The following is a 13,988-nucleotide window of genomic DNA, read 5'->3' as shown; positions in this document are numbered from 1 at the left end:
AAACTGAGAAGTCGACAGAATTGAAAATATATTTCCTCCTAAATTGAATCTATGTAGAATTCGTAACTTTCAATACTTTTTACAGTGTATAAGAAATTGCTTTATTGCAAAAGTCGTAACTTCATTTACGATTTCAATAGAACTCGTTCAAATTAACCACTTATTTAAATTAAATTTTTCATTCAACAAAATATAATTATATTCATTATATACAATTCCTTTGAAAAGTATATATTCATTGTATTAATGAAACATGTTCTGATTTTTATATTCTAATTTCAAAAAACATCCAATACTTTAAATTGTATTGAAAAAAATCTAATATCACGAAAATCTATTCTGCAATTTATTTATAATTAAAAAAAATATATTTCGGTGAAAATAAATATTCAATTATTGAAAAAAAAAGAACACTATAAAAGTAATTATAGCATGCGATTATAATCTAATTATATCCTTTAGTAATTATTTATTATTTTCTGTTACAGAAATAAAATGCTGCTTATTTCACCTATCATGTCTCGTAAAAAATAAGGTATGTATGCACTTATCTTGAAATTTTTAATAAATCATTTTTCTTATCCTTCATATACCTGCTAATGTAATTACTACTACTACTGATAATACGTTCTACTTTGATACAGTATGTTGTAAAGAACATAAGTTTTAAATTAAAAAATGGTACTATCTTTATTTGAAAAAAGAAAATTTTAATTGCGTTTTTATCATCAGAAATAAACCTAATATTTCATTCTAAAAATAATTAATCAAAAGAAATATAAGCTTGTTTATAGAATTATACTTTAAAATTAGTACACGAGAAAAAATTAAATTCGATCCATGAAAATCTGAGTAATTTTAGAAAGTTCAAGCAACTTATGTTATTAAATTATAAAACATAAACTTTTGGAAAATTTTAAACTCAGCGCTTATATTTTAAAATTCAAAAACAGAATTTTTAAGTTTATGTTGAATTTAAAGCCAGATTTTTTTAACGTTATGTCCTAAATTTGTTATTTGTTCTCTTAATATTTAAAGTTTTCCTACTTTAAGAACTTATGTTTGCCTAATCTAACCTTCAATTTAGCTTAGTTTAATAAAACTGAGTAGAGTAGAAATACTATTAAATGAATGTTAATTAATTTATTAATTATAAAATCATTTATTAATAAAATTCAATATTCTCAATTATTGATAATTTGGGTAAGACGAATTTCCTTTAAATCAATAATCCTTTTCGTAATAAGTTTTTCTAATTTTTACTTATTAAATGTAGGCGAAGATTTCTATGAGTGGATCCACTCTAATTTACAATCTAAGATCAAACTATAATAGCTCCTTGGTTGACTTTTACTACTTTGCGATAAGCGATTAGTGTGGTCCCTTTGTATGGATTACTCCGGCTTTCGTGTCTACAAATTTGAGTGTTGATAGTTCTTTCACCTTGAAGATTTTATGTAACCGAGTTAAATGCACTTAAGAACTGAACTCGCTGTTTACTGCTTTAACACTTCTGTTTATACTATGGTTGGTTGTCCGCTACGAAGAGTCTTGTAAATTTTTGGTAGACCTTGTCATGGTGGTGGGGTTTTTCACTAAAGGACATCCAAAAACCAAAATGTAAGGTAAGGAGAAAAAGGTATATGTAAATCAAAGGATTAAATAAGGACGTTTACTTTGCAGGGGAGGGATACCCCAGTACCGGCGTTGCTGGAAGTGAGCAAGTTGGCTTTCCCGTGTCGAAATCCAGTGACAACAGTGCTGCAGTATTGAAGACTTTAGGTACTGCAACATCCAATGTCATAAGGAGGATGGATCATGGGAGCACCCAGTTTCTTAAGGTTCCCCAGGTCCGTTTGAAAAGACTTGGAAGGAGAAAAGAAAGCGCTTTAAACGTTTCGAGTGTTAGCAGCGAAAGAAGTTTGATTCCGTCTGACCTAGAGAACGAGACAATTGAAGAAGAACGCGAGATGTATTTAAAGAGGCAGGAGGAAGCTGAGTGTATTTAAAGGATCAAAGAGGAGATCACCAAGTTTGTAAAGTCTTGCGAAGTACAGAAGAATGTCAACATGACTCTTAAGGACGGAATTAAGGCTCTACGGGTTCTTAACAGTGAAACGGAGACAAAGCATTTCTTATCAGATAATGGTCTTAGAAACCTTAGTGGTGCTATAGGCAATGCGGAGGTGAACCAAAAAGAGCGAAGGTGACGATAACACCGAATCCTAAGCAAAGCAGTAAGAAGAAAGCGACGAGTGGATCTACAATGGTGATCCGAGTTCCGACAGGAACAACGTATGCCGATGTACTGATCAAACTTCAGAGGGAAGTGAATCCGGACGTTAGCCACAAGCAGGTCTTAGGTGCAAGGGATACAAGAAAAGGAGATGATCTGATCAAAATCGGAGGAGACTCCAATAAGGAGGCATTCACTGCTGAGGTAATTAAAGCGGTTGGCAGCTTAGGGAAGGTTCTCGACAGGTCACACTGGAGATCCGCGACCTGGATTGCCTTACCAAGGAAGAAGAGGTCCAATAGACGTTGGCAGAAGTGCTCCAAAAGCCAGGAAGCAGGATAGTATTGGTCCTAGGACCAAACTGACAAAGAATGAAACTTGTAGTTGTATTCGCCGACTCAGGCTGGACAGGCTTGAGAAATTAGGACGCATAAGTATTTGCTTTGTGTGCTGACGTTTTGAGTAAGCTTCGTAAGTGTGTCAACCCGGACTTTAGGGACAAGAGAGTAGTAGCAGCGAGAGCTACAAAGAAGGAAGACCTGATCAAAATCGGAGAAGACTCCAAGAAGGAGGCATTCACCACTGAGGTCATCAAAGCGGTTGGAAGCATGGGACAGGTTGGAAAAAGTCACTAGTTCCTGGCGTACGGCAGCATAGGAAGAGTTTGTAAGACAGCGAATAGATCGACTGCGTGCTTTAAATTCGGTGAAGTCAATCATAAGTTTGCAAACTGCAGTAGAAGTCCAAGCTTATTCTTATGTAGAGAATAGTATGACGATAAGGCGAACATTAGCCATGTCGCAGGCAGCGGAGGATTCGGAGTCCTCAGGATTCTTTTGAAGAGTCCAAGAAAATTCACACGAACGAAGAATAAATAGGCCAGAAAGATCGAAAAAGGCAAGGGAATTAAGATTACGGTGCAGCCATGCCAGTTAAGCTTACAGAACCAGGACTGCAGTTTAAATTTTCTGTGGGGTACTTTTTTACCCCAGTTGTAGTGTTTAGACTAAATAAGATCAAAATATACTATAGACCAAGTTACATGTTTCTCACAAAGTTCTATTTTTTGTGCCTTCATATTGTTCATTGTGTTAATTAACTGAATTTGTAAGGAGAATAAAAAGTTGTGACCTTGTAATTTTATTCGTTGATTGGGAAAAGAAAAGGTGCTGTTATCTTGGGAAATTTTAGTCAAAGAATATAAGAGCTAATTGAGATTAGGGAGAATGACATAGTTGATGAAGAATCACAAGGAAAATTCATGGATGTTCATGGGCAAAAAAGAGAGGAATGAAAAACAGATATTAAAAGGAGAAGTAGATCCGAAATAAGTGCCAAATCCTCGAGAACTACCTGGAGCCAAGCAATCAAGAGTTTTTGGAGTGGTTTATCAGAAAAAATTAAAAAAAACAAAACAAAACCGAATAATTTTCCGTGTAAAGATTGTGAGATAATTAAAAATTGCATTGACATGCTTATTGCTTTGAAAAATCTACGAGAGGTTGATAATTAAATCAATAAAGTTTGGAATTATTCAAGAACTAGGACTGACAAGAATAATAATCCAATTGACCTAAAAAATTATAGAAATCATGAAGAGGGATGGAAATACCGGAATTTTTGTTTACCAAAATTATGATCGTTTTTAAACTGATTGGATTTAATTTGAATTGTTTCTCCAAAACTACAAATTAAATAAATTCTTCAGGTGTTTTAAAAGAAAAAATAGTTGCCAGAGGATCGAGAAATCGTGATAGTAGCATCCGTAGCCATTATGTAAATTTAAAATAATTATTTTCGACTAATTATACGTTAAGTATTTTATCATCTACTAATAAACAAAACAACTTGCCCTACTCGAAAACAGGATAAATCCCAGTTTGGATAGAACACAAGTCATTCATAAAAAAAAAGTTTTAGCAAAAAATACTGAGATAGGAGAATCAGTGGGTGTTCCATTAATTTGTTGATGGTATTTTCCATCAAAACAAAAAAGAAAATGTTTTTATACAGAAAGATGATATAATTCAAAATGTCAGATTTCTACACTTGTTAACTAATGTTCTTCTAAAGCCATTGTATTTAATTAGATCATTGGTAAAAAGGCGTCAAGGGAAACCGTAATTTTCTGAAATTTTAACATTATTCGGTGACAAATTAACTAATTTCAAAAGGGAATTGAATTACTCTAATAAATAATTATTTAGTTCCCAAAGTTATGTCATCATTTGATAAACTATATTTAGAAAAAATTAACAATCCACTAATAGTTTTGATAATAATTTTTAATATGAACGAATTTTAAATAGAATTGTTGAACTTGAAAATTAGACCAAACGCACAGCAAAAGTGTGAAAAGTTGGATTCAAGCCGCATATCGATCGTCAACACATGAGAGCACAAGAGGCGTGAAAAGAGTCCAAAAGACTAAAAAAAGAACAGTTCAAAAAGAATACGAGAACTGTTTCTGCCACTATGGAAGAAGTTTTATGTAGGCCGGGAATTGTGAATTAAAAAGTAATATAAAAAAACCTACTTTAAAATGAAATTTCCATTTTCTAAAAACTACAATTTTTTTTAAAGTAGGACATATATTTTAGAAAACATATTCAAACGATTACTTTTTTTTAAAAAAAAAATTATCTTTTTTTTTATGAAAAGGAAATTCTCATTTGAGTAAAAATTTTGTTTTCATCTAAACGAAAATTTAAAAATTTGTTCGTTTCAGATGAAAAAGAATGTTTGCAACATTTTTATTACCTCAGCTTGTAATAAAAGAGAAGACGAGCTTTTATCTCTTCTTGTTTTTTAATAAAATTTCAAATACATATTTGAGAATTTATAATTTGTTGATGTAACCTAACCATATTATTATGAATATTCAGATTATGGTTACGTCATCATCTTCCAGATACCCTCACAACAAAAGGATATTCAGGATATCCTTGGGACGTCCTGGGGATATCGATTTGTTTTCGGCGGTTTGGATATCCCTGGGATATCTTAGAGATGTCCATGGATATCCAGAGGATATCTTAGGGATATCCGAATCTCCAAAAGCAAATGGATATCCCCAGGACGTCCCAGGGATATCCTGAATATCCTTGTGTTGTGAGGGTATTTAATTCTACTAATAATAATGAGTTTATAATTAAATTCCTTGAATGTCTGACTATATTGATCCGAGCTTCATTAAATCCATGTAAAATTTGTACCTTGTAGACGGTAGAATATATATTTAATCAAAAATATTTCTAAACTATTTTTGCCTGTAAAATTGATAGGATCAATTTTCTCCAATAAAAAAAAAAGAAAACAAAGATAAATATTTTTTTATTTATTTATAGTCGGGACAAGCCCTTTCGTACAAATATTTCTCCTTAGTACTAATTAGTTATACATATAGATGACAATATAAAAATAAACGGGCGGGAAGTTTTTTTCCTCTCGTTCGCTTAATTCAATACCCACAATTTCCACAAAAAGTCACATATTGATTTTGAAATTATTTTCTAAAATAAAATTTTTATTTATAAATATACTGCACTATTTTGATGAAACAAAACATTTCCAGACGCAAAACCTGAAATTGTCTCTGCTTTAGAAACATTTTTGGTCAGGGAGTCAATTACGTAACTATTTTCGGATCCCACATTCGGTATTCCACATTCTGGATTCCACTTTTAACATTCCGTATTCCGGATTAAACTTTCAAAATTCCGCATTTCAGATTCCACATTCCGGATCCCATTTTCAAAATTCCCTATTTGGGATTCCACATTCCGTATTCCACTTTTCAAATTCCGGATTACATCTTTCATATTCCATATTTCGAATTCCGTATTCCATTTTAAAAATTCCGGATTCCACATTTCACATTCCGTATCCTGGATTCCACTTTTCACATTCCGGATTTTACATTCTGACTCCCATATTCCGGATTACACTTTCCACATTCTGGATTTCACATTTTTAATTACGGACCCCATGTTTTACATTCAGTATTTTGGATACCACTTTTTACATTCCGTATTCCAAATTCGAAAATGGAATCTGAAATGTAAAAAGTGGAATCTGGGATTCAGAATATAGAATCCGGAATGTGAAAAGTGGAATCCAGGATACGGAATCTGAAAAGTAGGATCCGAAATATGTAAATCGGAATATGCAATCCGAAATGTGGAATCTGAGATACGGAATTTGAAAAGTGGAATACGGAATGTAGAATCTGAAATGTGGAATACGGAATGTGGAATCCTGAATATGGAATTTTGAAATTGGAATCCGAAATGTGGAATCTGAAACACGAAATGTTGAAAGTGGAATCCGGAATTTTGAAAGTGGAATCCGGAATACGGAATGTAAAAAGTAGGATCCAGAATGTGGAATACGAAAAAAGTTACGTAATTGACGAAACATTACCAACTTCAATGAATTTTATGTTATTTATTACAAAAACCAAAATACAATATTAAAAAATAACGTTAATTATATCGAAAATTACTCAAAATTAATGAAAATAAACGAACAGTTGGCTGAGACACGTCAACAACTTAAGGCGTTGTCCGCTATCTTGAAACGTAATCACCTGTTTGCTTCCTTCAGATGCGCGGTGGGATAAATCCCACGTGGAACATCCCAGGGATATCCCGTGGATAATCTTGGGATATCCAAATTTCAAAATGGGATTTCCCATGTTATTAAAGCTGAATTGGAATCAACATTTGTTGAACAGTTTGCCTCAGATTTATCAAATCTCTCTTCTCTTGACGCTCTGTCAAATTTACAACTTTACTCTGCTTTTCATATTAGTGAAACAGTGTATCATCGAGTTTATAGTTGATATCTAACATATTTTCAATCATATAATAATTAGTTAAGTCATGATCAAGTTTTTCTTATTTAATCAATTTTTTTCCAATTTATTTATTTCTCATTGAATAGAATCAACTGATCTTTTTCACTCCCTCTCCCTCTCTCTCTTATATTTCCCTTCGTGGTAAAAAGTTTCTTTTCCCGATTCAATTTTCTCGACCACTCTTTTGCCCGCTATTTTCGCGGAAAGGATAGGAACAAAAATTCACTATCTTCTACATCAGTAGAAAAAAAGTGAAGGGATCGGATATCTTGTGAATGTGATCCAATGAAGGTGAGGAGAGCGACTCTTATTCCAAGCGACACATCGATTTTTCTTTGTCCGGAGACTTCCGCTTTGATAGATTATCCCCCTTGAGTAGATATTTACTGCTTTTTACGTAACTTAGACAAAAAGAAGAAGAAGAAGAAGAAGAATCTTTGCTAAAGGAGAAAAGTTTAAGACATAAAATCAGTTAACTAAAGAAAAATTAGAAGAAAGGAAATATAATTGATGATGAGGGAGATATAATATATATAATTATACGACAGCGTGGAGATTGAATAACATTAGATTGAAATTTAAAAAATTGATAAAATTTTATTTTTCCTTATTCATATATTCCAGTTGTATAAAAAAGAAGAATAAATTTTTATCAAAGTTTCGAGTGTCATTCTTTTTTTTTTTTTTGGTGCGGAGAGGAAATATTCGCCTTCTTGAATAGCTATAGGGTAAAAAGAATCGGTTTGGTCCAAGGTAGTGGAAGTGTATCTGAAGTGGGGTTTCGTGGCAAAATATTTGAGCATACGCTACAAATGTTTGCTCTGGTCCTCGACATTGCGTAATAAAGCGGCAAAAGCTCTTTTCCGATAATACCCTTCTTCGGCGTAGCTCTGGCTCTTCACCGCGAAGACTACGTGCTACTATGGCGTCTTCTACTTAGAGGGAAAAGGAGAGAGAGATAGAGAGAGAGAGAAAGAGATCTCTCCCTTTCCTGTCCTCTATCTAGTCTCGTCTCCCTTCCCCTTTATCTTTCGTCTAAGTTTCTCGACTCCTTCTGCGCTCGTCTTTTCTCCAAAAGCAACTCTCCTTACTTGTTCAACTTCTCCTCATTCTCCTTTTCAACTAACTCTATAACCGTCTGATAATTGTGTAATGTGGTAATACCTGAAATTTGAATTTCCTTCTTCGAATTACTGAAGACACACTAAATCTAGCTCAATGATTTATGTAAAAGTGACAATTATGTAAAATTCTTCTGCGTATATTTGCAGTAGGATTCTATCAACATTAAGTACATTGAATTTCAATAAATTGAGAACGTTTACTTGTGATGAATTAATTCGTCAGGTATATTGTTTTCCGTTTTGTCATTTCTTCCTGGGGGTCAATCATTATCCCACATTTCACATTCCGGATCCTACATTTCACATTCCGTATTCCGAATTCCACATTTCGGATTCCATTTTAAAGATTCCGGATTTCACATTCTAAATCCAATATTCCGCATTACACTTTCCACATTCCGAATTCCACTTTTTACATTCCAAATTCGGGATTTCACATTTCGAATTCCACTTTAAAAATTACAAATCCCACATTCCGGATCCCACTTTTCAAATTCTATATTTCAGATTCGACATTCCGGATTCCACTTTCAAAATTCCGGATTCTAAATTTCACATTCCGTATTCCGAATCTCAAATTCCTGATTTTACATTCCGTGTTCACTTTTCAAATTCCGTATTCCGGATTCCACATTCAAAATTCCGTGTTCCGGAACTCACATTTTGTATACCACATTCCGGAAACCACTTTCAAAATTCCGTATTCCACATTCCGGATTCCACTTCTAAAATTCTGGATTCCACATTTCAAATTCCGTATTCCAGAACCCACTTTCAAAATTCCGGATTCCACATTTCCTATTCCATATTCCGGTTTCTACATTCCGAATTCCACTTTCAAAATTCCGGATTCCACATTTCCTATTCCATATTCCGGTTTCTACATTCCGAATTCCACTTTCAAAATTCCGGATTCCACATTTTACATTCCGAATTCTACTTATCACATTCCGTATTCCACTTTTCAAATTCCGTATTTAGAATTCCATTTTTCATATTCTTGATTCCAAATTCCAGATCCCACTTTTCAAATTTCGTATTCCGGATTCCACATTTCAAATTCCATATTCCGATTTCTACATTCCGGATCCCGCTTTTCACATTCCGAATTCCACTTTTAAAATTCTGTATTCTAGATCCTATATTCCACATTTCATTTCCGTATTCCGGATCTCACATTCCGGATTCCACTTTTCATATTACGAATTCCATATTCTTAATCCTATATTCCGGATTACACTTTCCACATTCGGGATTCCACTTTTTACATTCCGTATTCCGGATATAATATTTCGGATTGCACTTTCGTAATTTCGGAATCCACATCCCACATTCTTAAAGTGAAATAAAGAATGTGGAGATGGAATCGGCAATGTGGGATCCGGAATGTGGAATATAGGATCCGCAATACAGAATTATAAAAGTGGAATCAAGAATGTGGAATGCGGAATACGGAATGTTAAAAGTGGGATACGGAGTGTGGAAATCGGAATATAGAATCCGAACTGTGGAATCCGGAATATGAAAAGTGAAATCCGGAATACGGAATGTGAAATGTGGGATCGGGAAAAAGTTAAATTAATGGATTTTCCTTGGGATATCTTCCTGCAGGTATTCTGTTGGTATTGTGTTTCCATGAAAATTACGATTCCGTTGAATATCCTATGGAATTTAGCGGAAAATTATTATCAGAATTCCAAAAGAATCTTCTTAGAAGTATTTGCGCGCTTCCGAAAAAATTCCATAATAATTTCAGCTGAATTTCCATCATGAATGGAATTTCGACAAAATTGTCAGTATTTCGCAATATTTTTTAGAATTTTAAATTCTGTCGGAAATAATTATAAGAATTTCTTTTGGAATTTCCGTTAATTCGGAATAATAATTTCTTTTGAATTTTCGTTGTAATAGTAATTCCTATGAAATCTACAGTATAGTAATTTTCTTTGTAATTTTGTTTCCTGTTCCACCGGTGTCAAAATAAAATCTTGTTGATTCCGTCGGGTGTTTTTTTAAAAAGCGTTTTCCATTGGAATTACGATAATTTCCGTCGGTTTTCTTCCGGAAACTAAAAACAGAAATCAAATTGAATCTCCAGAGAGTCTTTTTGGGGGAATCTTTTCAAAATGTGTGAACACGTTAACATGATAACAGCTAGACATTACAGTGTCTCCTATTTTTCACCAGGGATTAAAATATAATTTGAAAGGAACCTCAATTTCACGAAAAAAATTTTAGAATGAATACCAGACAATCGAGTATTTCTTTATGTTAATCTGATGTAACAGTTATTTTCTAGGAATAAAAAAAAAATAAATTGTAACAAACTATTTAGTCTTAACCTTAACTGATATTTATTGTTTTTAAACTTGAGATTCAAGTATTACAGCTTATTTTCAATATATTAAAAAAGTTACACACTCGATTGACAATAAATTCACAAACTTTGAAAAAACTAATATTCAAAATGGTATACGACTATCAATAAAAACTTTTATTCAATTTTCTTGCTATTTATTTATTCAATGTTTGAAAAATCGTATTGGTAAATATCCCACAAATATGCAGTGGCATCGCAAGAATGGAGCATGAGAGGTTATTAATTTTGTTGTCACGTTGCTCTTTTCCACTGTTGATTCACGGCGGGATGAATCTGTTTAATCAATCACAGTTTTTTTTTGTCACTATGCAGAGTGTGTGAGAGAGAGAGAAAGAGAGAGCGTGTCGTGAATGAAAAATTGTTGGTTGTCAGAACTCTCGCAGTGGCACATTTCATACAAATACACTTCATTCTTAACGAATAACGACTACTCTTAGTCGATTGAAAGGGAACTAGAAGAGGGAGAGAGGGAAGCTCATGAGCGAGGCGCTTGACCGCGTAATTACTCTTAGTGACGCATTACGGTCGATTCAATTACCAGAAACGATTCGTTTTGCGGATCGCAGACTCCCAAGCATATCCTCGAGGATGGATCGTGATAACGTCTCGTCGAAATTGCTACTCTAATTGCAATTACTCTCAGACCTCTCATTCTGCTCCTCAACAGTTCTCGTTTACAATTGAACGACTGCAAAGTGTTAAGTGCGTAACAATCTACAATTAAATAGGCAGTTAGAAAATAAATAAATGTTTGTCTTTATCTTTTTTGATTTGTATTTTAAAAAAACATTTGATAATACCATTTATTTAAAAAAAAAAAAAAAGAAAATTGATTAGATTGGCTAGAAATCTGTTACTCGGGACTCGTTGAAGAGGAGGAGGAGACATTAAATGTCAGATTCGTAATTACTGACCACAAAGACGCTGAAATTTTCGTTGTATTATTATTGCTTGTTACTTGAATTGAGGAGAAGGACATTTGTGGTAATAAAATATTCTATTGTATGTCCTGTTCTGCGGGTGACAATTACGTAAGTTTTTCCGGATGCCACATTCCGTATTTCACATTCCGTGTTCCACATTCCGTATCCGGACCCCATATTTCGTATTCCACTTTTCACATTTCACATTCCACTTTTCACATTTTGTATTCCGTTTTCCAGATTCCACTTTTCACATTCTGGATCCCACTTTCAAAATTCTGTATCTCAGATTCCGCTTTCTTATTCCGTATTCCATTTATCAAATTCCGTATTCCATTTTTCCCATTCCGGATTCCACATTCCGGTTCCGCATTCCACTTTTCACATTCTGGATCCCATATTCCGAATTGCAATTTCCACATCCCGGATTCCACTTTCAGAAAAATGAAATATGGAATCTGCAATTTTTGAAGTGGAATCCGGAATATGAAAAATGGAAACACACACATTTTTGAATGTGTAAGTGTAATTACGTTTACCGGATTCCACTTACCACATTCCGGATTCCACATTTCGGATTACACTTTCAGAATTCCAGATTCCACATCCCACATTGTGAAAGTGGAATAGGGACATTGGAATCCGGAAGATGGAAAGTGGAATATGGAATGAAAAATATAGGATCCGAAATACGGATTTTTGAAAGTGGAATCTGGAATGCGGAAATAGGAATATGAAATGTGGACTATAAGATCCGGAATACAGAATTTAAAAATGGAATCCGGAATGCGAATAGCGGGATCCGGAATGTGGAATATGGAATGTGGAATATAGGATCTGGAATACAGAATTTTAAAAGTGGAATCCGGAATGTAAAAATCGGGATCCGGAATGTATAAATTGGAACATGGAATCCGAAATGTGGAATCCGGAATACGAAATTTGAAAAGTGGGATCTGGAATTTGGAATCAAGAATCTAAAAAATGGAATTTTAAATACGGAATTTGAAAAGTGGAATACGGAATGTGAAAAGTAGAATTCGGAATATAAAATATGGAATCAAGAATGTGGGATAGGAAATGTGAATCCGGAATTTGAAAAGTGGGATCCGAAATTTGGAATCCGAATTGTGAAATGTGGGATTAAGAATGTGGAATCCGGAAAAAAATTACTTAATTTACCTCCTGTACGGAACTTCCCTAACCTTATCCGGATATTAAAGATATCCTTCGGATATCCTAGGGATAACTGGAAAGTAGGATATCCATAGGATTTCTTAGGGATATCCAAAGATATCTTTAGGTCATCCTAAAAATATCCAAATTTCCGGATACGGATAGGACGTTCATAGGATATTCTGAAATATCCGTTGCTGTTAGGATTAGAATAATAAGAATGAAGGAGTGACGACAGAAATTTTCAAAAGAAAAACAGTACAATCATATGATTTCCCTTCCATCAACTTATACGAGGATGACGACAGCCATTTTTCTTGCTTAACAATAGGATATCCTATTTTCCCTGCATCAAATGATATCTCTAGAACGTCCGTTGGAAATCCTGAATATCCCAACACTGTGAGGGATACTGATATTTATCCTACGTTGCATAAACAAATTTTTATTTCTTTCTTTCATGTTTTTCGTAAAAAGAATTAAATTCAAAAAATCTTTCGTTAAGATAAATTTAGTTTTACCTGATTTTGGCAATTTCCAAGCGCGGTGGAGATGTTGTAAAATGATCAAAATGTGTTCGTAAAAGTCTCGGGTTTGATTTTATTCTCCCTCTCTTTTTCTCTCTTGCTTTCTCTGTTCTCATACGTAAATGTATATGCAGGTCCGATATAAGAATTTTTATGGAGTTTTTACAGATCAATAAAAAGAAAGCGGCACTCGTTTTTTATCATCAAGCGAGTCAATGGGTTTTTTGTGATTTTCAAGACTCTTCACTCAGCGCGTTCACAGCCTTCCCAGTAAACATTTTATGCACAAAAGTATAATTCATTTTTGTCAATAAATCCACAATCACTTTTACTGATTTTCTTTTTCATTTTTTTGTTTCAACAAAAGTCATAATTTTTTTTTCAAAATTCATACTGACATTAACTTTATTAAAATTTTGTTTTGATACTTTAACAGGATCCGTTTATTTAGGATGTAGATGACTTACGGAGGTACTAGGAATATCATTTTGTCCGTGGAAATTAGGATATCCTTAGAATATCCGTAGAACGTTCACGAACATCCCTGGTACGTTTCAGGGATATCTTTTGATATTCCCTCACAGGACAGGATATTTAAGGATATTACTGGGACATCCTAGGGATATCTATTTGATTCCGGAGGTTTGAACATCCCTAGGATATCCTAGAAATATCCAAACTTCTGCAAGCAAATGGATATTCTCGGGATGTCCCAGGGATAATCTTAAATATCCGCTGCTGTGAGTGATTCCCTTTAAATTAAT

General features: G+C 33.8%; 1 protein-coding gene across 1 annotated transcript in view; it reads left to right on the top strand.

Moving 5' to 3' along the window:
* Positions 1–13,988, top strand: part of LOC127285745 (neuroligin-4, X-linked-like) — a 261,683-nt gene that overhangs the window by 62,945 nt on the left and 184,750 nt on the right. The window contains exon 2 of the mRNA XM_051311892.1: positions 489–535. The gene's annotated coding sequence lies outside the window, so the exon portion shown is untranslated. The remainder of the gene's footprint in view (positions 1–488; positions 536–13,988) is intronic.

This window comes from Leptopilina boulardi, unplaced genomic scaffold (genome assembly GCF_019393585.1).
Source record: "Leptopilina boulardi isolate dan_hultmark-lab unplaced genomic scaffold, ZJU_Lbou_2.1 LbouV2_341, whole genome shotgun sequence".
In the NCBI taxonomy this organism is placed as follows: domain Eukaryota; kingdom Metazoa; phylum Arthropoda; class Insecta; order Hymenoptera; family Figitidae; genus Leptopilina; species Leptopilina boulardi.
This window is presented reverse-complemented; position numbering and strand designations above follow the sequence as displayed.